General features: G+C 41.9%; 1 protein-coding gene across 5 annotated transcripts in view; it reads right to left on the minus strand.

Moving 5' to 3' along the window:
• The window catches only part of WIPF1 (WAS/WASL interacting protein family member 1), a 112,401-nt gene that overhangs the window by 30,117 nt on the left and 55,708 nt on the right, over positions 1-26,576 (minus strand). For 2 of the 5 annotated variants that reach the window (XM_070242035.1, XM_070242036.1), the window contains exon 2: positions 3,565-3,819. The exons of the other annotated variants lie outside the window; for them this stretch is intronic. The gene's annotated coding sequence lies outside the window, so the exon portion shown is untranslated. The remainder of the gene's footprint in view (positions 1-3,564; positions 3,820-26,576) is intronic. 5 annotated transcript variants of the gene reach the window in all.

Raw genomic sequence — 26,576 nt, forward strand, 5'->3', positions numbered from 1 at the left:
TGGGTGTAACAGAAATAATACAATTGGACAGATCCCAAGGTCCCAATGCTCTCATGCCCTCATTACTTTCTATTCTGTGTTAATTTCCTTTACATTCATTTCTATTTTACTTTATATATAATGTTCTTAAGTCATTTTCATGTATGCATTTCTTGTGTGCTCTTAACTTCTCCAGATTAGATTATTTTTTCTGCTTCCCAATGTAGCATATGTGCATTTAGAAAACAATAGACAACATGAAAATACACAAAGATGAAAATAAAACATGACAGTTGTATTTAACCACTGAAGCATTTGATAATAACTAAATTTTAGGTGAAAAAGGGTTGGGGTTAATAATACCCTGAGATAATTCTTGTTAACATTTTGATGTATATCTTTCCAGCTTATAAATACACACACACACCCCTCTCTATCTATATATATATCTACACACACAGGCAAAATTGTTTGACCAATAAATATTAACAGAAGGAAATTTATAATACATATAACTCAACACTGTTTTAATAAAAAAAGGCCATTAAATTCATATTGAGTTATTACAACCATAAAAAAATGGTTTCAAAGCCATTCATTATAACGGCAATGAATCCACTCGAGGTTACACTGTAAAAATAAAAATCATTTAGCAAACTCAAATTGCTGCTAAAACCCTGAATTTTAAAAAGCCTGTAGTTTTACAATTCCTACTCATAATTATTCTTGATTCTATTCTTTAGAGACTTCTCCGTGATACAAACTTCGTTGCATGTGTTTAAGATCTGAAAACCATTAGAACTAATTAAGATGAAGTTGGCTTTGTTCTTCAACTTCCTGTAAAAATGCTCAACAGGAAAATTGATGTTCGCAGTAAACCACAGCCATCCTGTTTCTTTAGCACAATCTTTTCACAGCTGCAGTTGCCTGTAGTTTCTATTTTATGACACCAGTCATAGTGCAACATCTCTGTGCACCACCTCCCACCCCCACCCGCCACCAAGCATGTCGTTTGGCCATTTTAGAAACTTTTAACATCTCTGCAGAAAGTTTGTTTCTATTATTGTTACTCTTCCTCCCCTCCGCTTCAAACTCAGAGGGCCACAGGCAATGAGGCAATCAATACAAGAGGAAAAACAGACAAGGCTGCTCCACCCAAGAGGAACCAAAGGTGGAGAAGAGAAACACGCTTTCCAAACTGTCTCACATTTACTTCTTGTTGGAAAGAGCATTTCCCCTGGACTGTCACAAATACCTCTAACTGTCACTCCTGAAAGTTAAAATGAAAAAAAATACTAGAATAAGGAATGCCTTAATTAGTATGCTTTTCTGAGAAATTTAAAATGCACTTTATACCCACCTCTCTTCACCACTCATTTGTAACACAGAGGTTTACATGGGTGTGCACATGTGGGCTAAGGTTTTCCTCATGGTTAAATAGGCAGGAAAACAATAACATTTAGGGCAGAGGATCTGAACAGACATTTTTCCAAAGACATACAGACGGCCAACATGCATATGAAAGATGTTCAACATCACCAATTATTAGGGAAACACAAATCAAAACCACAATGAGGTATCACCTTATACTCATTAGAATGGCTATCATTAAAAAGACAAGAAATAACAAGTATTATTGGTAATTGTTATTGTTAATAAGTGAATAACACTAATTCAAAAAAATATATGCCCCTCTATGTTCATTGCAACATTATTCACAATAGCCAAGACTTGGAAACAACCTAAGTGTCCACTGAGGGATGAATGGACAAAGATGTGGTATGTACATACACACACCCCCCCCCACACACACACACAATGGAATACTACTCAGCCATAAAAAAGACAAAATCTTGCCATCTGCGACAACATGGATGGACCTTGAGGGTATTATGCTACGCGAATAAGTCAGAGGGAGAAAGTCAAATACTGTATAATTTCACCCCTGTGGAAGATAAACAAAGAAACACACAGATACAGACAATGGATTGGTGGTTACCAGAGGGGAAAGGGGGTAGAGGGAGAGTGAAAGGGGCAAAAGGGTACAGGTGTATGGTGACAGATGGCAAATAGACTTTTGGTGGTGAACATGACACAGTCTATACAGAAGTCAAAATATAGCGAAATTTATATAATGTTCAAGTGAAATTTATATAATGTTATAAAGCAATGTGACCTCAATGAAAAAAAAAGTAAATAAATGGGCAATGAAGAATCTAAAAAAAGACAATAACATTTATTGAGCACTTATTGTGTGTTAGTCTCTTTTGCTTATTTTTTAAAAATGGCTAATACTTATTAAGTACTTGCCTCCTTTAACTCTTGAATAACCCTACTGAATAGGTACCATTATCAAAGAGCGTTAGAAGACCCGACTGTGATTTTAGATAAATCATTGAAACCTCTTTAGACGATGAAAGGAAGAGTTTTGACTAGATGATGATCCAGTTCAGAAGCAACATAACTTTATGAAGTTAACACACAATACTTGAGACCCATAATCCAAGTGAATAGTAAAGGTGTGGTTTCCACACTAACTGACCTCAAATCCTTTCCTGGCTTCTCATCCTCCTCTCTCACTATCCTCTTATTCTTTCTCCTACTTTTCCACCTATCTTTCTCTCCACCAAGCTGTTCTACTTTTCTTACTTAGAATCTTCCTGCAGCCTTTTCTTCATTTTACCACTTCTCCATTTTCTACTGCATACACTAGTTATGCCACTGAATTATTTAAAAGAACGTGTACTTATTGACTAAAGTTGTATGTGCTCTCTTAATATTTTACAACTTTATTTTATATTTCTCCATGGGGAAAAGGAATACAGGTCACGTTGCTTTTTTCATACTTGCCTCAGAGAAAAAAATTTTTTTTGATACAAAAAGTTTTCGTTAATCCTATTCTGTAGGTCTCTGGGTACACGGCCTGAAATTTTAAAATTACAATATTTTATGTAAATATTTATTAATCATATTAAATGTAATAATGCATGCTATAGAATTTGATTAGCAATAATTGTGTGCTGCACTGTTATGATGTTGAATAAAATGATTCTAAAGATAAGTTTTCTTTGTCCTAAAAGATTCAGCTTAGAAATGGTTTAGTTTGGGGTTCGAACCTAAGTATCATGTCTGCAGCAAAAGAATGGCAAGAGCCTAGTTCCACAGTATTTCCTTTGAAGCTTCCAATGACCCCTTGACTTTAAAAGCACTAACGGTTCCTGGCCAAAGTGACAATTCCAAAGCAGTTGTGTGGACTACTACATCTTATACTGAAAGGATATATATTTACTGACATAAACCCCCATTTTAAATGGGAAAAAAATTCCTGTGGATCCAAACTTGTCCAGTGGCCAGGAAAAGTTCTACTGAATAACTTACTTACATTTTGGCTCAAAACACAGTTATGAATTTCCCATAATCACCATAGTGGTGAAACCAGCATTCTTTGCCATAGGAATAGACCACACGGTTTTCTACTGAAAAATTACACTTTATATCGACATACTATGGCCCATTAAAAGCCATTTAGTTCTTCCCTCTAGCTGGTAAAGGAAACACATTTAGTTGGAATATAACTTTTCTTACCGTTAAAGGATACTGTAGGAAGGCATGACCAGGAACACAGGCAGACAGAGAGCAAGCGAGATAGGAGCCCAGAGAGAAAACGGTCCCTGAAAAAGGCATCATCTTCTAACGCAAATGTGGGGTCGTTTTGGGGCAGCCATTTTGGACAAGCTCTGGCCTCTCGTGAAATGTGACATACTGAGTCAGAGGCAGACGTCCTTCTGTGGTTATTCGCTTCCTGTCTGATTAATTTGTTGTTTGCTCCTTCCTCCTTTGCTGCAGAAAAAGAAACTAGATGGGTTTTACTTAAGAAGCAAGCAAAGAAAAAAACTTAAGTTAAAAAAATTAAATGTTTCTCCTTCCCACAAGTTGTAACACATCTGTTTGGTACAATGACAAGAAGTGATCAGGACCTCCATCCAGTTAACAGCCCAACTTTATTCCAGACACCTCCACAAAAATAGTTGTTCATGGAACCTGAGATTCCTTCAGGAAAATTCCATTGGAAGGTCTCACTCTCAGTATTGACTAAACCACTTAGTATTAAGGAAAAGAGTGACTCAAGAACTAAAAGCTCTCAACTACACTAGTAATTAGGGTAAGTGGTTCTTCCTCATCTACAGCGCATTCAAGCGCGTACAGAGAGAGTCACAAATGCAGGGGAAGAGAGCTGGTCAGGTGTATGAAAGCAAATGAGTTGGTTTTTTTTTTTTTTGAGGAAGATTAGCCCTGAGCTAAATGCTACCAATCCTCCTCTTTTTGCTGAGGAAGCCTGGCCCTGAGCTAACATCCATGCCCATCTTCCTCTACTTTATATGTGGGATGCCTGCCACAATATGGCTTGATAAGTGGTGCCATGCCCGCACCCGGGATCCGAACTGGCGAACCCTGGGCCACTGAAGCAGAATGTGTGTACTTAACCACTGCACCACCAGGCTGGCCTGCAAATAAGTTTTGAAATGTGATTTTGGTGCCCAGGTCAGGATAAATGATATGCAGCTCAAGTCATATGAAGATCCAGAGCTTTCTATGCCAGAATGTTTTGTTTCTGTCCTCCATACTTAATGGGGCAACAACAACTCTCCCAGAAGCACAGAGATGATGAGTGCAGAAGGAGAAAGTCAGATCTCTCATCGCTGTAGGACTCTAAGAGGTGGATGGGCAAAGGAATGCAGAAAGAAAATATCACACCAAAACCATGCGTTAGGTATAAACTATCAGAAAAGGCTTTTAATTTTTTCTCAATCCATCTAAAAGGTTCAGATTTACGTTTGCAACACATACCATGTAACTCCGAGAAAACAGTACCAGCTGAAAGAATGAAAAAAGAGGTATATTTCAGAAATGAATTTGACTGTAAAATGTGAACTTTGAGTCCTGACTCTGCTGGATTCAGAGGAAAAAGGCATGAAGAGACCACAAGTTGCCTAATATTCCCTTACTTGTAAAATGATAGGACTGAGTAGCCCAGTGGTTCTCAATTCAGGAGGCTGTTGGAAATGTGTAGAGACATTTTTAGTTGGGGGTTGGGGACAGTGGGTTGGAATGGTGGGGGGAAGGGCCTGCGGGGTTCAAAGGCAGAGCCGGGGAATGTGAAATTTCCCATGATGCTTAGCGCATTCTCACCCAAAATACTGCAAGTTCTCTTACTGAGGAGCACTGGGATAGTTGATGCCTAAGGTTCTTTCAAACTCTAAATTCTTTGAGATATGAGTCTAGCTACCCGAGCAGGGTTTCATGATGCCACGCCATGGCAGGATTCCTGGAAGAAGAGCCTCGAAGGATTAGTGACCGTGAGTCCTCTGCTTTGCCTGGAGCCGCGTGAAGGCATGACGTATCCCGCTTGCCTCACTAGGGTCTGGAGTCCCAGGGACACTCTGGACCTGAATAAATACATGCAGGCGTGGGGCTGCACCGAGGTGGAGGCCTGCAGCTATCAACTCCTTACCCCCTACTAACCTCAGGACAACAGAAAACCTGATCAACTACCAAGTAAACGCCTGAGCGAATCTTTGGGGAAGGACCCAGCTATAGTTGGATCTAAAAAGAGAACATGAGCAATATGATGATTTCTCTATGTATTTTCAGAATTACTTTGAAGTTCTCTAAGTAAAGCACCCCCAATATATACAGACACATACAGACACACACACATGCACACACTCTCAGTACACATACCCCTATCTATTAGGGACAGCTCAATTAGAAAGAAGTATGTCACTTAGAAGGCTGAAGCCCCCGGGACTTGCAAGGGAGTAGTTGTCTAGAGTTTGGGTCTATTTCCACTTTAATGAAAACTTGTAAATGTAGTCAACTTTGGATACATTTATGAGGTGTCTACTATGCACCATAGGACATAAATCAGACGTTCCTCCTCGCTTAAAACCCTCGAATGACTTCTCATTTCACTTAAAAAGTCCAAACTCTTTAGCTAGGGCCACAAGGACTCACAATATCTGGCCCCTCCCTAGCCCTCTGACCTCATCTCAAGTGACACCCCCTCTTGCTAATTTATCTTCCAGCCCTTTCTGTTCCTTAAAGTCACCAAGCTCATTTGCATTCGGGGCCTTACATTGGGAAGCCCTCTCACCTAGAACACTCATCACCTGGTTCCTTCTCATTCTTCAGTTGTCAGTAAAACTGCCCTCCCTCAGGCCTCATCTCTGCTCCTGTTTTCTTTCATACATGGCACATGTCACCACTCGGCATTTTTTCATTTATTTAATGGTTTATTTACTTGTATGTGTCTGCCCACTAGAAGTCAAGCTCCATGACAGCAGGGACCATCTTTCCTGCTGTTGCCTCAGCATCTAGAACATCATCTGACACCGGGTAGGTGCTCAAAAATGTTGTTTGTTGAGTGAAAAAGAAAATCAGTATCTCCTAAAAATTCTACAATGTAACATTCCTTTAAGAGCTTAAGATGTTTCCTCTGAAACAGCGAATAAGCAATGCCAAGACTAGACTTGAACCTTCTTGGGAAGGCTTAAGTCAAAGGGAACTTGCAGAGGAAGGATGCCACCGATCTGAGGTAAGCCCTTTCACCCACCAGGGGTGAGGCAGAGTCTTAGGCAGTGCAGACGGCTTATGTCATTGGGCAGTGGGGAGAGAAAAATGGGTTAAGAAAGTTGAAAACAAACAATCTAGTCAGAAAGGAAGGGGAGGAAATAAAAAGATAGAGGAAATGAGGCAGGAAAAGATGGAAATGGGAGAGATCACGTGGGCAGGGAAGAAGTCCAACTGCATTGCTGACCCCAGGGGCCTTGGAGGCCACCCTCAGCAATGGATGACACACAGGGGTTGGATGTGAAAGTGCTTTCTGCCCTTCATCTGTGTGAGGTGTTCCTAGATCAGCATCAACTTCTCAAACTAAGGAATTTGAAGGCTGAACAAGACTGCAGAGATCAAAGTCCACACCGTCACTTACAGATGAGGAAATGGGGGTCCAGGGAGGTTAAGCAACCTGCCTATGTCACACAGCAGGCAGCAGCAGAGCTGGCACCAGAAGCCCGGTCTCCTGCTCCATGGTCCAGCGTCATTATGGCCTTAAGTCTCATTTTAGGTTCAGAAGGAGGATTTCACTTAATTCCTTTCTATAAGCATAAGAAGAGGCAGAAGGAAGAGGGGAAGGGAGAGGGCTGTGGTGTGGAGGGCAGAAGTTGCGGGTAGCATCTGTATTGCTATCGAGGCTGTTATTATAATCAAAGGCCAAAGATAAGTGGATTGAGAACCCAAAGCAAATAAAGACAATCACAATTCTGGGCTTCAAAGAGAATTTTGAATGCCTCTATCACCCCCCTTTCAATATATAGACCAGTCTGAGCTTAATGCTAGAGTAAAACAATAATCAATAGCTCTCCAAGCAATCAGGTAAAGAAACTTCCATATTAATCTATATAAATAAAGAACCAAGAGTGGACAGAAGATTATAAAGCTACAGCGTGATTCTCACTAGTCTTCAAAATTTCAAGCAGTAAAGAATCCCAGCCAAGACCCTCCCATGCTGACCTCAAAGCAACACACACTGAATCAGGGCAACAGCGACATGTATAGAATATGAGAGGATTTGTTCTTTATCATTCTGGTTTTTCAAGTTGTGTTTCCATGACTACCTGTTTAGTGTAGCATTTACTCTGTAGTGGAAAGATGCTTCAGAATACTGTATCCCCTTGATTCTAAAACATCTTCTTCAATAGCACAAGGCCCCCTTATAGCTTTTTAGGGGGAAAAAGAAACAGTACCAGATTAAATGTATGCATTTATTGTACATTATTGTGAGAGGAATTCTACTTTCAAAACGTTGAAATATGGGAATTATGTGATTTAAAAGAGCAAAACAAAGGAATGTCCCTTTTCCCCATAAAATTATCAGTACAGTTACATAAAGGGTTGATCACCTAAAAATAATCTCAGAAACACAGAGAAATGAAAAGCAAGTTTTTTATTTTTCTAGGTTCTGTTATTATAAATTGGTATCATTTTACTTGTGGAAAAATTTGCAATCTATTCCCTTATGTTTTGGCAGCTCAGTATCTATTCACGCTCCTTATAATGATGTCCTTCAATTTTTGTTTGGAGAATCATGCCTCCTTCACTCTCAGACCAGGAGGCCTTCATTCCCACTCCGGACACAGGAAGAGCGTGTGATTCAGAGCTGGCTAATGAGAGCCTGGCATTCACTTGGCCCCAGAAACTTTTTGGTGATGGCCTGGGACCTGATCAGAACCAAGGGCACCTGTGCCCAGAGGCGAGGACTCCTCGCACAGGATAAGGCTGGAGTTGGATCCGTGAAGATGCAGGGGCTGGAATGGCCGCACTCATCCTTTGACCACATGGTCTGAAACTGAGACCAACAAAGCGGGGAACTGGGGGCAGAAAAAAGGCAGCTAGTGACATTGTTGGTTGAATCCATCTGTCCCTGAGGCTACCCCTATTTCTAGACTTTTAATTTACACCAGCAAATAAATTCTCAATTTTGTATAAGCTACTGTGGTCAGTTTTTCTATCACTGGCAATACAAAGACACTTAAGTGTTATGGGAATGGGTACTAGAAGTGAGTGCTGAATGTGACTAACCCTACAATGTGTAGCTGGCTGATCTGAGCTCAGGTGAAGGCGAGTGCAGGCTCCCCTGGGCTAGGAAGCTGGCAGTCCTTGTTGCATCACGGCCACACTGCTGGTTATGCCTCCACCTACTGAATCCTTGGCCTAAGACCACAAGCCTACAGATGGTGCCCCATTAAAGGATTCAGAGAAAAAATTTAGGACGTTGGAGTATATTGGCTATTTGTTGCAGCCTTCAGTAAGATCCACAGGAAAGAGATAAACTTCAGCTAAAACTGACTGGAAGCACAGAAGGAAAAAATACAGCTTTGTTACCAGAGGCCTTTTTTTTGTTTTTTTGCCTGTGATCTGCAGCCAAGATGGTTGAGAGTCAAATAATCTGGAGCCTTGTGGGTTAGAAAATCCAAATTCTCTATGCTATTATGCTATGCTAACGTTAGATAGAGTTGGGTCAGAAGGAAGAACCAGATCAGGAAATATGTTTAGAACATTCTCCATTGTCCCTCCAGACATTCTGTTAAGTTCTCCTGTCTGAGCAAAAGGCCAGCTACTTTCATTGCAACATACTGGGATCCATCTCAGGAGCAAAGAGTAAATCTTCAGTGGTTCCACCACCTCAGGCCATTGTTTCAAGTTGTACCTAATCAGAGACCAAGATAGAGGAAGTTTCATTTGCTAGGAGACAGAAGTGCCCAGGCCTGGTTCCACATTCAAAGACTACAACTCAACACAATCCTGAGTTTTAGTTACTAGTCCATGGAGTTCAGGTTAGAGAAATCTACCAAGTTTTTAAGGGCACTGTACTACCGGAAAAAGCCCCAGACTGGTTAAAAACAGTTTATGATTGCTCAAACCCTAGGGTAATGTTGCCTTGATCTCAGAAGCCAGGAGAACAGGAAGTGGGCTATGGAATAGGTGCAGCCCTGCTTTTAGAGCTGGCTCCAGAAGACAGCAGATAAGGAAGAGCCTCCCAGAGAGCAGAAGCAGGCAAGCCACTGGCTGATCAAAGTTCTCATCCCACTGCCAGCACAGGTACAATCTGTCCAGTGGGTTAAAAAATATGCTAAAGACTGGTGACCAATGTCTCATTCTCTCCTTTCCCAAATGGAAGTTTAAGCACAAAATTCTTCTACTGCTCTCCTTCTAATATTGTATACTGGGTGTTAAACTTCTAAGATAGCCCCCAGACACAAGACACAACCTCCAGCGCTGACTGACAAGACCGTGGAGACTCTGGACCTGGATTGGCTGTCTCTGGGAGGAGGGTGAGTCCAATTTATTATGGGGGAGCATTTTTGAAATTGCATGTATGGGGAGAGATGTGTGTGTGGATGTTGGATGGGTAAATAGAGGATACCTTTGTATGTGGGCTGTCCAGCATCCAGCCTCCTGAATTACAGTAAGAGCTTCAGATTTGGGGAGAGAGAGATCCACTGATCATCTGCTCTTTTGCTCTTCTGGCTTCTGTTGGGCTAAGTCTACCCTGACTTCAGGAATGGAAGGTGACCAGCCCTGGCCAGTTAGAGCCTTGTGGTTCCCTAGCTGCAGTGACTGGTTCAGAGATGAGCATGTCATGACTTCTATACCAAGGCCATGCAACGCGACTTTTTCTAAGATGTATGGAGCTGGGACTGGTAGTATGACAGCCACGTTGCAAACGTACAGAGGCTGAGAATCAAGCCAGTGCAGTGAACGAGCAGCAAGGGGAGCCTGAGACCTAAGGGATGCAGCAAGCAGATGCAGTGTGTGGATGTACTAGGATCCTGATTCAAACAAACTAAAAACTATGAGGCAACTGGAAATCTGAATATTGATCAAGTATTTAATAATATTAAAGTTATTGCCAAATTTTAGGTGTCATAACGTTATTGAGAGTATATCGGGTAGTTTTTTTTTTTTTTTAACAAAGAATCCGTCAATTTTTAGAAATACACACTGAAATATTTGTGGGTGAAATGACATAATGTCCGGGTTTGCTTCAAAGTAATGTGGAAAAGGCGGGACAGTGGGTAGGGGTATAAATAAAACAAAATGGGCCTGGGATGATCATTCTTGAAGTTGGGTGAAGAGGACATGGCAGTTCCTTATAATGGTCTGCTACTTTTCATATATGTTTGAAATGTTTCCATCAAGTTTTAAAAATAAAATAAAAATGACTTCCGGCTCACTCCCTTCTTGACTAGAGGCTGTTATAGAGCTCGCTCTACCATAGATGTGCTCAGACCTGGGAGCTACAGAAGTTACCTTTTACTGCTCAAAATGACCTCTTTGGCTTATAGATAAAATGGGACAGAAGCTCAGGGCTCCCCTATAATGGTTTAGAACCCAAGGAGTTCTCCCCAGAAAAGCATTAAACTCTCAAAATCTGAGAACCTAATAATGGCCACAAAAAGGCAAAAGTCAAAATCCCAACCAACCAACCAAAGAACAAAAGAAAACAACTCTCCTTCTAGATTAGTGCTGTTCAGTAGAAATATAATTTGAACCATACGTTGTTGTTGTTGTTGTTAGTGATGTCGAGTTGATCCTGACTCCTAGTGACCCTGTGTATAGCACAGCAGAACCCAGTCTTTTTACGCCATCCTCTCACCTTTTGGTGCTATATTAGCCAATGCTCTGTGCTATTCACAGGGTTTTCATGGCCAATTTTTTCGGAAGTGGGTGGCCAGGCCCTTCTTCCTGATCTCCCTTAGTCTGGAAGCTCTGATTAAACCTCTCCACCATGCGTGACCTTGCTGGTATTTGAAATGCCAGTAGCATAGCTTTCAGCATCACAGCAACATGCAGCTGCCACAGTATGACAACCGACGGATGGGTGGTGTGGTTCCCAGACCAAGAAATGACTGGGTCACGGCATTGAGAGCGCCGGATCTTAACCACTAGACCACCAGAGCTGGCTTAAGCCACATGTGCAGGTCTACATTTTCTACTAGCTACATTAAAAAGAGTTCAAAAAGTGAAACTGTAATGATATATTTTACATAACACATTATTTCAAAAATATCATTACAACATGTACTCACAACAAAAACCATTAATTACTGTTTTTTTTCACACTAAGTCTTCAAAAACAGGTGTGTATTTTACCACTGGCAACATTTCAAGTGCTCAAGAGCCACCACCATACTGGACACCACAACTAACCTCACCAGGCGATGGCCTGGTGGGAAGGAGCCCTGTCTAACCCATCCTTGTCCCTGGCAGGATGCCGGGACGGCACCTAACAGACAATTACTGTCAGTCCTGGGAAAGTCTTGGGCCGCGGAGCCACCTCTGGGCTATCCTTCATGGCTAAGAAGAATTTATCCTGCTTGGAGCCATCTCTTGAAACAGGGCATCGGCTACGTAGTTTTGGATTTGTGGCCAGGAGAATTAAAGACCAAAATGGGCTTCCCCTTCCTGGAGTCTTGGTGCTCCCAATCCTAGCACAGGACTTGAATCCTGAGCTGAGAGATACTGTATGTAATACTGTCAAACTCAGGGCTCAGAAGAGATTCATAGACTCGAAAGCCTCAGTGGCTTTCCACTGTACACCAAATAAAACCTAAAGTCCTTGCCGACACTAGCAAGGCCCCTGCGATCCGATGCTCCCCTGCTCATCGGCAACTTCATGGACCTCTTCTCCTCCCTCTTGCTCTGTCCTTTTGTCTTAGGGCTGTTGGGCTGACGCTTTTCTCCTGGTTCTGTGGCTTGGCCCCCTTACCCCATTTGTATTCTGTATCATCGGTGCACCTCTGCTGTTCCACTGGAGAGGGAGCGCCATGCCGGCAGAGAGTTTGTCTTGTTCTCTGCTGTCTCCCCAGCTGCTTAGACCAGTATCTGACCTACTGCAGGGGCTTGAAAAATATTTATAAATGGATTTTAAAAGCTTCCAGCTCCAAGTTTCATTCATCCTTCATTTAACCTGGGCTTGTGATTAGGCTGCCACACACCTGGCTCCAGGTGGGGCGGGGCCAGGGCGCAGGGGAGATGTGCTGGATTTCCTCCTCCAAAAAGACCGGGGCGGGCTCCTGCTTCTCTTCCCGTGCAGTGACAGCCATTTAAAAGGACAACATGGGGACCTGCCAACACATTAACAACCCTCTTTCTTAGGTAGGACTATTTGCCAGTGTCAGGGATATGACAGGCTGTCTTATTTGAGACAATGGTGAGGTGACTAGCTGGGACAGAGAAAAGGAGAAGAAACACATGCAGGGTGGGCAGAAAGAGACCCCAGACTATCCAGGAAGAACATTCCCATAATGGTTTCACATAATCACATCCAACTAATCTAGATTTTATGCTCCCATGGACCGGACGCCCAGTACGCTAGGTTCTGAGGACACAATGGAGAGCCTTATCTCTCCAGACTGACGGCTTGGCAGTTCAATACTCAGTAAACAACAAATGCTGAGGTTGGGACATCATAACTTTATTTCTTTGAGGGGAAAAATGCTTTTCACATGTGGAAAGACCACTCATGTTTCGTTTTTTGGTTTTTTTTTGCTTTTTCTCCCCAAATCCACCCAGTACATAGTTGCATATTTTTAGTTGTGGGTCCTTCTAGTTGTGGCATGTGGGATGCCACCTCAGCATGGCCTGATGAGCAGTGCCACATCCGTGCCCAGGATCCGAACTGGCAAAACTCTGGGCCGCCGAAGCAGAGCACGCGTACTTAACCACTCGGCCACGGGGCCAGCGCCCATTCATGTTTCTTTTGAAAGCACTGTCTTATCGTAGGTAATTTAATTAAAATGCAAAAAGTTCCCAGTTGGTCACCAACATCCAATACAAGTGCCCCCCAGGGGAAAACCCATGGGAAATATAGAGAGAAGTTTCTTACAACTCAAGAGGCAAACTGGTGGAAAACCCCCTTTTCACATCCTGCCATGTATATACTTGTGCACACACACAGGGAGAAGCTATTGGCATGTGGACAGCTGTGTGTTCCTTTTCGTTGCTAATCATAAGGTACATAGCCCAGGATGTGGTCTTTACAGTTATTTCTTGGGTGGGGACAATAGCCATATTGTTCCTTATTCAGACTTTTCTCCAGCTATTTGGTTACTTGATGACTCCCACTGAACCACGTGGACATGAAAGGCCTTCAGTGGAGAACTCAGGAAACAAGAGTCTACACAGCTCTGCACCTCTGGACCTGACGTCACCCATGTAAATGCTGCAGGAAGGAATCAGTGACCCGTGACTCCCCCTGGGGCCCCGTGACTATACTTAAGCCAAGCCTGGCTGGTGCAGCTGCTACCTGGGAGACGCAGACCCAACCACTGTGCGTGTGCACAGGAAATAGGGGTATTTGTGGGTGTCACAATAATGGGGGGGCCCTCCTGAGATTCAGACATGGGAACAAGGGATGCTAGATGACTTGCAATGTACCAGACTGTCCCATTCATGAAGGACCCATGTCCTTCAAAGGTCCTGTTGGACATTGATGTAGATAAAAAACTGTTTACCGTAGTGTCCCTTAGCCGTGGTTCCACTTTTTGTGGTTTCAGTTACCCACTGCCTACTGAGGTCCAAAAATATTAAATGGAAAATTCCAGAAATAAACAATTCATAAGTTTTAAATTGCACACTATTCTGAGTAGTGTGATGAAATCTTGTGCCATCCCGCTCCATCCCACCCAGAACGTGTTCATCCCTTTGTCCAGCATAGCCACACAGAATATGCTACCTGCCGGTTATTCACTTAGCAGCCGTCCCGGTTATCAGATCCACTGTCACAGTATCGCACTGCTTGTGTTCAAGTAACCCTTATTGGACTTAACAATGGCCCCAAAGTGCAAGAGTAGAGATGCTGGCAATTCAGATATGGCCAAGAGGAGCTGTAAAGTGCTTCCTTTAAGTGAAAAGGTGAAAGTTCTCGACTCAATAAGAAAAAAAATCATATGCTGAGGTTGCTAAGATCTCCAGGAACTTTTATTACAGTATATTGTTATAATTATTCTGTTATGATTAGTTATTGTTTTTAATCTCTTACTGTACCTAATTTATAAATTAAACTTTATTATAGGTATGTATGTATAGGAGAAACCATAGTATATATAGGGTTCAGTTCTATCTGAGGTTTCAGACATCCACTGGGGGTCTTGGAACATATCCCCCATGGATAAGGGGAGACTACTGGATAGTTACCCGAGCCTAGACCTTAACTTCATTTTACATATAAACTCAAAGTAATTATTGCACTGTGGCATTAGTCCCTGAATTTTCCAGGAATGCAACTGTCAAATAAATGAAACACTATGTTTTGCTCAGATTTTCACCAGGAGTTGTTCACCCCTTCCAGAAAATCATGTGCCCAGAGACATTCCCACTTGTGGTATTTGGGTCTCTGACTCTTACTGGAATCGGTCTGCAGTTGCTGCCGCCCCACTCACGATGATCACATGTCGATGCAAACCCTGACCACTTCATTTTGTTTGCTAATGAGCTGCACCTAATCACTTACAAATTTAAGTTACTTTACAATAAATTACTTTCCCTTTATTTTTCTTTTTAATTACAGACAAAAACTATATGGATTTGGGGGGAAACTATGCATAAGTTTAGATTATTTCACTGAAGAAGGTTCGCTGAAGCTTGTGAAGTGGGCATTAGAAAATATTGTCATTAAAAGTGGACGTGGGGTCCAACAAAGCTGAGTGCCACTGCTTCTGGTGCTTGGCGGATGTCTGCGTGTCCCGGAGCTCTGTTTACAGTCATGAAGGGCAGTTTGATGGCTCTGCTCATCCAGCCTGGTAAGTGGAGACGGGAGCCCGTGGGGACCACCACAGCTGGTCACCTACAATCCTGGAGGGAATCTCGCATTCTGTTTCCAAATAACCACAGGGTTCTTCCTCCTGTTCTTAGCAGACCCAGCTTCTCTCAGTGGCTTGGCTGAAACAGAATTTGTTCTACTTGAATGACCCCTGATTCCCATCTGATTTTGCTACTTGGGGAACTACCCACCTCCCATTTGGCTGCTCCAGATCCTCCAAATGACTGATCAGGAAAACAGACTGTTAGAAAAATGCTTCCAGGTTGTCTCTAACGGGATGGCTACGCTATCAGGCCATAGGACAGACAATGGGAAGAGCTTCCTCCTGGACCGAATGCACATATGTTGTTCTCTCAACTCCAGACATGGATGCGGGGCCAACAAGACCAGAAAAGGGTGCGATCACAAGATGATCAGCTCCGCCATTTTGTGTGTTTGTTTGTTTTTGTTTTTTTGGATTTTTCTTTTTTTGCTCAGTGCTGACTAAATGACTCCTTCCCCTGCTACACGGAAGCTGCTTAATTCATTCAGCCTTGGACCATTTCATTCTGCTTGAGAACCATTCTGCCAGAATGATCACTTGATGGCTTAAGTAAAAAGCCACTTTTTACATAAAAATTTAAAAATTGACTAGTTTGAGAATAACAAACCACAAAGATTTGAGGTATAAAAACCATGTGTGGTTTACGTTTTGTAGGACACCCTCAGGAAAATAAATGGACAGAGTTAAAAAAAAAAAAAACCAAATGGTCTCTCCCTGCCTCACCCCTACCACCATTAAAAACAAACAACAAACAAAAAAACCCAAAATAAAACTGAACAACAAATAAACAGAACCCAACCCGAGTATTATTCTTGGCTTTTGGGTGGCAGCTGTGTCCTAGCAAGGCAAATAAGTAGCTGCCTGGGCACCGTGCTAGGGTCGAGAATAACGTGTTAGCATAACCTCCACCTTGGCAACAGCCCCTCCCACCCCTGGAGATGGGCTTCTCCAACTCAAGCTCCTGCCATTGTGGCCTTTCCCTCCCTTAACCTGGCCCCACACTCAACCTCTTGGCCAATCTTCTCCAGTCAAAAAGAAAAACACACAAAGATTACTTTCTAGAAATAAAAATATTTTCTATGATCTTTTTATCTGCTCACCTTATATATGCGTCTCCGACGACATGGCTAGCTAGACAGCAGGGACATGACTAGGGCTCCTATGCAGAGCAGTCACTCAACAAAGACTTAGTATTAAGTGCCAAGTGCTGTTTGAGGTGTTGGGGATACTAGGGATCAAACAGACAAAATTCTCCACCCTCACGGAACCTACACTCCTATCTGAGTTGATGATGGGATGCAAGGAAAATGCATTTGTCCCTGTTTTGTGCAGTGCAGGTGTTCATTTCGGCACAGCTCATCTTATGTTACAAAGAATAGCCTCACAAAGATGACTGCTGGGAGAAGGGCTAACTCAGGCTGACTCTAATGGAAATGTACAGTGCTCCAAAGTCCTTGGGGGTCAGTCACTCTGTTTTCAGAACCATTCCTTTTTTTTTTTTAAAGATTTTATTTTTTATTTTTCCTTCTCCCCAAATCCCCCCAGTACATAGTTGTATATTCTAGTTGTGGGTCCTTCTAGCTGTGGCATGTGGGATGCCGCCTCAGCATGACTTGACGAGCGGTGCCATGTCTGTGCCCAGGATCCGAGCCGGCAAAACCCAGGGCTGCCGCAGCGGAGTGCACAAACTCAACCACTCAGCCAGGGGGCCAGCCCCCGTTCATGTTTCTTTTGAAAGCACTGTCTTATCTTAGGTAATTTAATTAAAATGCAAAGACCTTGATACACAGTGTTAAATTGTTTTCTCAAAGATTTAGCATTCATACTCCCCCTAGCACCCATTTCATTTCTTTTCAACATGTGCTATGATCACTTTTCAAAATCTTTGCCAATTTGATAGACAAAAATTGTACGTATGGGCAGTTTTAATTTTCCATTTCTTTGATTATTAGTGAGGTTGACAATGTTCCATATATTTATCATCTTCTCCATTATTAGTATATCTTTCTCCATTAATTGTCCGTTATCTGGATTTTTTTTAAACCACAAGGTTTGTCTTTTCCCTATTTCTTCTACCTTTGAACCTAAAGATTACCTAAAAGCTCCATGACTTTTCAGACAAAATAAAATGTTCTAAGCATTGGGAGACTGGTTGAATAGCAGTGACCATTTTTGTGTGTTTGTAAAGCAAATTTCATAACTCCAGGACTGCCTCTATTCCCAACAGATATACAACTTAAAAAAAAACTTCTCTTAGATTGCAGCTGTGGCTAATTTTGTGCAGCCTATGATCATTTTCACCATTTAAGAAATGTTTCCATCCCATATTGGGTGGAGGGAGTAGGACATCTAGGCACATTTTATCACAGTTCTTCCTGCCTCAAAGGCAGAAGTAGGAAGGCCTTGATTTATAGACACACGTGCAGACGTGTAAACTTCTGAAGTTTGAGTACAGAAACAACCATTATGACCCTGAGTCACCTTGTTCCATCTTTCACAAGCCCAAAGTTCCAGGAACTAAGGAGGAATTTAGGCTGACCTAATGAGTACCCAAGCTTCCTTTATCTTACTGTCTTCATTAGCCACTGTGCAAATATTTCTAAAAAAGTAAAATCTAATTTAGAATTTTTTAATGACTGAAAACTTGGTGATAAAAACCTCCTTCTGAGCACAGGTCATTCAGAGAACTCCAGTTATCTACTTGACGATTCACTCGAGGACTTGGGCTGGAAGGACATCCTCCGGTCTCCTTTCCACCTATGTCTTCCCAGGTCAAGGGCTGTCCTCACTTCCTCCAGTTCTCTCCTGGACCTGGAGGATGTTCAATATGTCTAAATGAGAAAGGCAGACACTCTGGAGTGAAGTGCCAGGAGAATACTCAACACTCAACAACGTCAGCTATCATTACTATTATTAAGAGAGCTAAACTTCTTCCCACTTAGTGCTACTTGGGTAAAGGAGGAAACACAGCCAGTAAAGTGGCTCTTTTTGGTTACAAAGGGATCATTTAATGTAATGTAAGAATGAAGAATTCACTCTATTTGATATTTGAGAAAACCTGGTAATAGGAATTCCAGTCTCCATTTTACATCATCCTACAAATGGTTTTCAAATATACTTAGGCCTATTTCAACAAGCTGATGCTGACCCACTCAGTTTGTGTTGGTCCCATTCTCAGTCACAGTCCCTAAGCCTCTGCATTTCTGTGCAATCCCAAATATCACTAGACTCCATGAACACAAATTCAGAAAAGATGCCCCTCAAACTTCCTAAAAATACAGTTTCTCCTAAAAGTTATGGAGAAATAGGGATTAGTAAGTTGGTTTTATGCTCACTGCCTTGTTTTCATTTCTCCTGGAGAGGCTGGTTGCCAGTCAGTAGGTTAAGTTTCAGGAGGAGGACGGGGAGCCACCTGGCCCCAAATCCTCCACCGCACAGAGCAGGACCTCTCTTCAGGGCACTAAGAAAATGTCCAAAAGCCCTTTGGGGAGTCTCACCCAACTGGGGAATGGAAGACGGAGCTTATTTTCAAGGTTGCTTTATTCTCATGGTTGAGGAGTAAACAGAGAGAACAGTAATGGTCTGTGAATGTTTTCAGAGGTAGCACATAATCAACTGAGAGAAAACAGACCTTGAGGCAAGATCTGATTCCTCTGAGCAAGTGAGAAAACAAAACCACGATTCCTATCATTAGGCCCAAGTGCAGCCACCACAAGACGATGGCACTCTGACATGAAAGACAGCAGTGCCAAGAGTCAAATAAGGCTTCAGCAAAATTGAATACCACAGAAAACACTGTGAGTATCCAACTCTCGTTGGCAAGGAATTCATGGAAAACCAGTATGAAGATCACCAATGTGAAATTTTCTTTTCCAAAGTACAAAGACTTCTGTACACAGAACTTTCTATTCATCCAAGATTTACTCCTATCTAGTGCAAAATAGCCTGTGGAGGCACATTCTAATATGCTTCCCCGGCGGGGTCTCCTGAACTCTCTCCAACCTCTAACTGCACAAATGTGGAGATAAGGTTTTCTTCTCTTGTCTTTTTCTCCCCTCAAATCTTGAAAATATAGATGAGAGTTTCTCAGAACTACTGGGAGATACACAAAGATGAAGTATCTCAAAATCTTTATAGGCATAAGCAATATGGAGACGTTTAAGCGACAGAAAACGAGAGCAACATATATGCTACTCTGGATTCATTCAAGACTATTATCAGTGACAGTATCAGTCTTCAAAATGCAGATTCTAAAAAAGGTTTAAAATTATGAGTTTATTCTAAAATGCTCAAACACAATGTAAAAGTCAGTGTACAATGTATTACTCAGGGAAGTAGCTGGTACCTGTTACCACTTGGCTAGAATTTGGCCTTTTACAAAAATAAAGTCCATGAAAGGACTGGGTCAACTCAGTGGTGATTTTTCTTAAGCGCAACTCCTCTCACCTCCTCACCACAAAAAAAGGCAATTATGTTTTTAAAAACATAAAATCAGAATTTGACAGAAGTCAAATCAATTTTTAATGCTTAAGTAAGGGAATATAAAAATCACTGTAAACTTATTATGATTATGTTTTTTAGATCTCTAGTTCTATTTTTCCTTAGCATAAGTATAAAAGTACTTAATGGTTTAGAATTTACTCTTGAGATAATATAAAATATTACTATCTTCATAACAAAGGAGATTTATGGAAAAGGGAATAATGTTTATAAAATGTTGGTAAAAGCACTGTATATGTTGGTATATCAACATTTAGAAGTATTCAAAGGTCATTCATTGCTTAAAATATTTAAAGTATAATAAAACGTAAGTTAAGAATGGCTTTGGGGCCGCCCGGTGGCGCAGCGGTTAAGTGCGCACGTTCTGCTTCAGCAGCCTGGGGTTTGCGCGTTCGGATCCTGGGTGCGGACATGGCACCGCTTGGCACGCCAAGCTGTGGTAGGCGTCCCACATATAAAGTAGAGGAAGATGGGCACTGATGTTAGCTCAGGGCCAGTCTTCCTCAGTGAAAAAGAGGAGGATTGGCAGCAGATGTTAGCTCAGGGCTAATCTTCCTCAAAAAAAAACAAAAAAAAGAATGGCTTTACTCAACCTTGCAGTTTCTAAAATGTATCAAGACCAGAGAATCTGGAAGTATGAAAGATTAAGTAGAAATCCACATTCAAAAGAGTTCCATGGACTTCTCAGAAAGAGAAACCAGACAAAGGGTCATCTGAGGACATTATTTTAGCCTAAACGTTGAGTATCATTCAAATGGGGGAGTCAGTGCCCAATATTAACAAAATGCAGTTTTCTATTGGTGAACCAGACGGCAACCCACCCTATCTGCCAAAATTAGTGGATGACAAATCATTTCATGAAGTCATGCACAAACATGAAATACACTGGTAAAGCTTTGCCGCCATCCCTCAGTCATCTCTTTGCTTGGCTAGGCTGGAGGCCAGCAGGAATACCTCCCTCTGCAAGACTGTTTCAAATTAATGACTTAGAGGAAGTGGTGTGCTGATACCATGAAAAAAAAATCTCTCAAAACACAAAGTTCAAAAAGCATCTGTATATGTCTCAGAGGAAACAAACAGCTCAGCTAATTTCAACTCAAAATAAACCAAAGAGACCAGTTTACCTTGGCCATGGCTACACACACATGCCGGAAAACTGATGGCTGGCAATTATCCAGTGATTTTGTTCTGTGCCAAAGGGGATGAAAGGGCAGGGTTTCCATCCTGGGGTCAGGACAGAATAAGAGAAGAAAGCCCATCCCACATGGCTTCAGACACAGAATCACTTGTATATGAGAGGATTTCACACCTTTCTCTCCATGGGACAGGTGGGCCCTGGACCACTGCTGGAATGGCAAATCTGATGTCCCTTCCTGAAGCCACTAGTAGGTCAGAGCTAATTCTGAGCTTCTAACACATGGTTTCTCCATCGCTGAGGCCTTTCCATGGGCCTTCCTTCCACAGTGTGTCTTTAAAGAGCTAAGAAGGGGGCAGGACACCTAAAACAATAGTTTCTTTTGTCGACCTTGGGCTGAAATAATCTATAATCTATAAAAGGACCAATATTGAATTTTCAATTTTTGAGCATTTAAAAGTATTCTTCAAATTAAGTGAATATATCAGCAACAAAGATTGTATTATATTTGGTTTTGAAAAACATTTGGAGTTTTCTGTAAAAGCTGCTACTTTTCTGAGAGAACAAGTGGTGATTGCTACCAGAATGTTTAAAAGGTCCTTTTTATTTTCGAATAACTTTTATTTGAGAAGATCTTTAAATGTGTCAGCAAAAGTGTTTAAATTGTTTTTTCAATCCTGGTTTTGTATTGCTATTTTAATGTCTTTATTGCTAAGGGGGTTAAGGAAACTCAAAAAGCCCTTTGGTTTTGATTATTTGAGGAAATTCATCTCACAGCTGAAGACCAATTTATTTTATTTCATTTTCATTTTTATGAGAGGAAGACAAGGAAGAGCGATTGCCCTTTAATATCAGGAACTTGTGTCACTGACCTTCAACTCAGTAGTGAAATTTTTAGTTCAAAACATTTAGGACCCAGATCACATGTGGGAACAATTAAAATGTTTTAAATGATGCTTTTCCTTCTCCTTCAAGTGTGGGCCATAATATTCAAGCCGGGCACAGGAAACAGAGATTTTGTCTCAACTCTCAGCTGACTCGCAAGGGCAGCTGCAAGCTCTGCAGTTTTTGATGCTCGTCTTTGTAGGTGGGACACCAGTCAGTAATCCTCTGCAGCTCATAAAACCCAACATAACCTTCTGGGCTGCTCTGGAAAAAACACATTGAGTAATAAGGCTAGAATGCTCACTGTCCAATGTTTCCAGTGCTATTCTCTGCCCAGAAGAAATACCAAAGCATAGGCATCTGGAAAAGAGATGGCGCAGAAAGAACAATGATCTTACACAGCCTGCGAGCTCTGATCCCCTGAAGGGCCATCTACCTGTTTCCTGCTGTCTGCTGCATGTGGACTATAGGCATGAGAGCAAACAGCCATTTCTATGAGACTTGACGCCAGTGCTAGGGTGGTCTTAAAGTGGCAATATTCGACTTCCAGGGAGTGAAATGTTGTTCTGATCACCTTGAAGACCAGGCAGTGATGAAAAGATGCAAGTCCATGGCAGTGACAGTGAAAGAAGGAAGTATGGTTTAAGACAACATGCACCGTGTGATGTTAATGTCCTCCATACGAGCTTTCCCAGAGGTATCATGAATATCATTTCTATTATTGTAGAAAATAATTAGAAGGCCCATCAGCATCTCTATGTGTAGTTTATACACCATACTATGTTTTCTTGACTGGTCCATGGCATGGAAAGAATTGAATAAAGATGCCAGAAAGTAGACAGGCTGAACGTGAACTGATGCAGAGGTGGAAAGGGCATGGCCTAGAAAGGCAGAGATTCAAACAGGCCTCTGAGGTTTCCTTTCATTTCCACAGTTCTTAGTCACATAATTTCCTTTGTGGATTTTAACAGAGATTAATGGGCCTTAAAAAATGAATTGGTATACGAGGTGAAAAATGCCAAAAGTCATCTTGTCTCTTCAGCAGGGTTAAGTTTTTTAGTTTAGTTTTTTTTTTTTTACACTTTCTTTATTCTGTGAGTCCTCTTTTCAGAATGATTAGTCCATAAAAACAAGAGCTTCTTTTTTGCCTATGATCCCCTTGTGAGATCAACTGCAGCTGGACCCACCCTATCTATGGCTGACTGGACAACAGCAGGCCCCAGGTCCATGAGTGGCCAGTGTTCAGGCTGGAGAGCACACTGTGAGCTGGCCAGGCACCAAAACCTCTGCTCAAACAAGGCAGTCAGGCTCCTCCTTGTCTCAGAAGTATGAACTGGGAATCACGGACGGGGGCAGTCAGTCACACCGAGAAATGCGAAGAGACAGAAAGGAACAGCTAAGCCAGTTAATGCGTGGACATAAGAGAGATGATTCATCTCCTGGGACTGGGGTACATTGTGGTTTTCAGGTACCTAAACTGCCCCCTAGTCTTCAATAATTCTAATGGTATTAATACTAACAATAACAACAAAAATAATAGCTAACATTTACCCTTACTATGTGCCAAGGAGTGTTCAATTTTCACAATAACTCTATGAGGTAGATGATGATGATGATGGCACTGAAGCACAGAGAAGTAACTTAACCAAGGCCACACAGCTCACACGTGGCAGCGAGACAATCTGAACTCAAATGGCCTGGCTCCAGAGCCCACGCCTCTAACCCGGCTGTGTGAGGCTACTCCTGGTTTCCCGTCTCCTTCACTGCCCATCTTTACAATAAAGCCCTCCATTAAGGAAGCCTGCCAGAGGGTCTATTTCTTGCTCAATTATTATCTCACAATTAGCATTTTTCTTGGCTCCACTTAAGTATATATTTATTAATTCAAGAACAATTTAATGTTTACTGTTTGCCAGGAACTGCTGTGAGCTTTGGAAGCTACTGAAGCATGAGCCCTCTTCTAGCTCTCAGGAACCTTAGAGTCGCAGAGAAAGACACCACCATACTAGAAACGCTTCCAGTGTTTACATTGTAAGGTCACATTTCCATGACTTGCTACATGATAATATATTATATCCTATCTTTGTACATATTGTATCCTATTTTTTGCATAATAAGGTACTGTATCCTGAGCTCATTGATAATATAATGTCTAAAAAGCACATTTAAAAAATCACCAGAACAAAAACAGACATGGTGAAGATGGCTTCCTTCCTAGGATTTCAAACTTCCTTCCTAAGTTTCAAAGGTCTTCCTTCCTAGGATTCAGGGTCAGAGTGACGCCAAGGAGATGGCAACAAGTCATGCTCATGCTGGCTGGGAACAGCTCTGAAAGAGTACATGCCGCTATGCAGTGCTGCAGCATCCCCCACAGACACTGAGAGCACCGTGAGTTCTGGCAAAGTGTTTGAGAAGCAGGAACCATGGCTTCGTCCTCTATAACCATAGCTCACTGTTGGCAACTTGTTCATGGCACAGACCCCCATCCCCACCAAACAGGTATTTACACATGTCTGTAGCCCTCACAAGATGGCTGTCCCCAGACACCAGGTGTCACCTCTTCTCATCTTTCCACCCTACAGCACCCAGCACACTGCTTTGCATTTGACAGCCCTTCAATACATTTAAAATGATTATTTTTACCAAATTATGACAATAGCACAAGTCTATTGTGGAAAATGGTGAACACAAGTAAGTTTAGAGAAGATAAATTACCTATAATCCTACTGGGTAGAAATATACATGGTTAACGTTTTGGAATATTTCCTTCTAGACTTCATATACATAAAAAGTTCTAAAATTAGGATTATAATGTATGTGGTTTTGAATCCAGTTTTTGTTATCCTTTCATGCCACTAAATATTCTTGGGAAATGTGATTTTTAATGACTGCATAATATTCCACACCAAATTTATTTAACATTCCCTTATTGCTGGTCATTTAGTTATCTCTTACTTTGATTTCATAAGTGTACTAATATCGATATCCTTATAAACAACTCAGCCAGGATTATGCTATAGAATAAATTATAGAAACAGAAGTACTGGATCAAAGAGTTTGAACAATTTAAGCTCTGTGATCCATAGTGCAAATGACTTACACTCTCTCTGGCATCAAAAAGGAATGCCCCATTCACCACACTCCTGCCAATACTGAATATTATAGTTTTAGAAAATCTCTATCTTAATTTGGTTTCTTCAATGGGTCAGAACAGAGCATATATTAAACTCTAGGCTCCTAAGTAAAATTTCAGAAAAGCTACTTACAAACAAGAGCAAAACAAGCCTGTGATCAGCAGGCCCCAACTTCAAGCCCTGGAAGCCTTAAAATGCTTTAGAATTTTACAAATGGAAATTAGTTTAGAGATAACTGAGTAAACCGCTTCCGTTTATAAATAAGGTAACCAAAGCTCAGAGAGGTTAAGTGACTCGGGTAATGTATTCAACTTAGAACTGGAGTCTGGCTGTGCTGCCCCGTAAATCATGTCTTTGGAACAGGCTGACAACCTAATGAAGCGAAAAACCATTGTTATCAGAGAGAAAGTATACAGGAAAAAATAGCATAAGAATATATTTGAGAAGAAACTATTTTTGTCCTAAATTCTATTTTATCTTCATGACACAAGGTCAGAATAAACTGTTTTATAGACAAAAGCAAAAACTCAGATCTAAGTACTACTCTATTCTTAAGATCTCTGCTTAAATCCATAACAGATTTTTTTTCTGGAACCATTACAATATTTGGCATTGATCTATTATGCTCTCATCCAGCCAACATGTACTAAGAATACCCTGTGGCCAGGCACTGTGCTAGGTCCTGGGGTAGCTGGGGAAAGGGAACTAAGGTAAGAAAGAAGGGCTTCATTCTGGGGGGAGGTGGGCAGGAAGACTTGTGAGCAAATCCTACTGCACGTGACTGGGTGGTGACAGGTGCACAGGTGCTGCGGGAGTGCAGAACAGTGGATATGGAAGCATTCACAGAGTCGCTGACACACAAGCTGTGCCTGCCCGTGAAAGCAGTTGGCTGGGCAGAGGAGCGAGAAGAGCATGCCACGCAGTGAGAAAGCAAGGCTGCTCGTCACACGTGGCTGAAACATCGCGGCCTGGGGAGATGAACGCTCATGGGAGATGAGGCTGGAAAGGTATCCTGGGGTCAGGCAGTGTTCAGGAATTTGCACTTTTGCCTGGAGGGGCTGGAGCCTCACGAAAGATGTTTAAGTGGTGGTGCCATGGTCAAATTTGCACGTTATCAAGCTCACTCTGATGGTGTTTGGGGAAGGACTGGAGCCTCTGAAGGCAGGAGACTTAGCTGCATTCATCCAGCCCACAGGTTTTGAAGGTCTAAATTAGCGAAGAGGCAAGGAAATATAAAAGAGGACACGAATTTGAACAATATTTAATAGGAAGAAATAAGAAGACACAGAGATTGATTAGACGTGGGTGCCATTAACGAGATGGGGAAGGAAGGAGGAGGTCCAGGTTTTGCAGGGAAGGGATTTGTACACATTGAGCTTGTGATCTGGCAAGATATCAGGTATATCCAGAAAGCAAACGGATATACAAATGTGGAGATCAGAGAATGACAAGCAGAGTCACCAGTCAGCATGATCAGTATATGGCTACCCCTGCACCTGCACCCCCCAAGGTCCC

This window comes from Equus caballus, chromosome 18 (assembly GCF_041296265.1).
Source record: "Equus caballus isolate H_3958 breed thoroughbred chromosome 18, TB-T2T, whole genome shotgun sequence".
Taxonomy (NCBI): domain Eukaryota; kingdom Metazoa; phylum Chordata; class Mammalia; order Perissodactyla; family Equidae; genus Equus; species Equus caballus.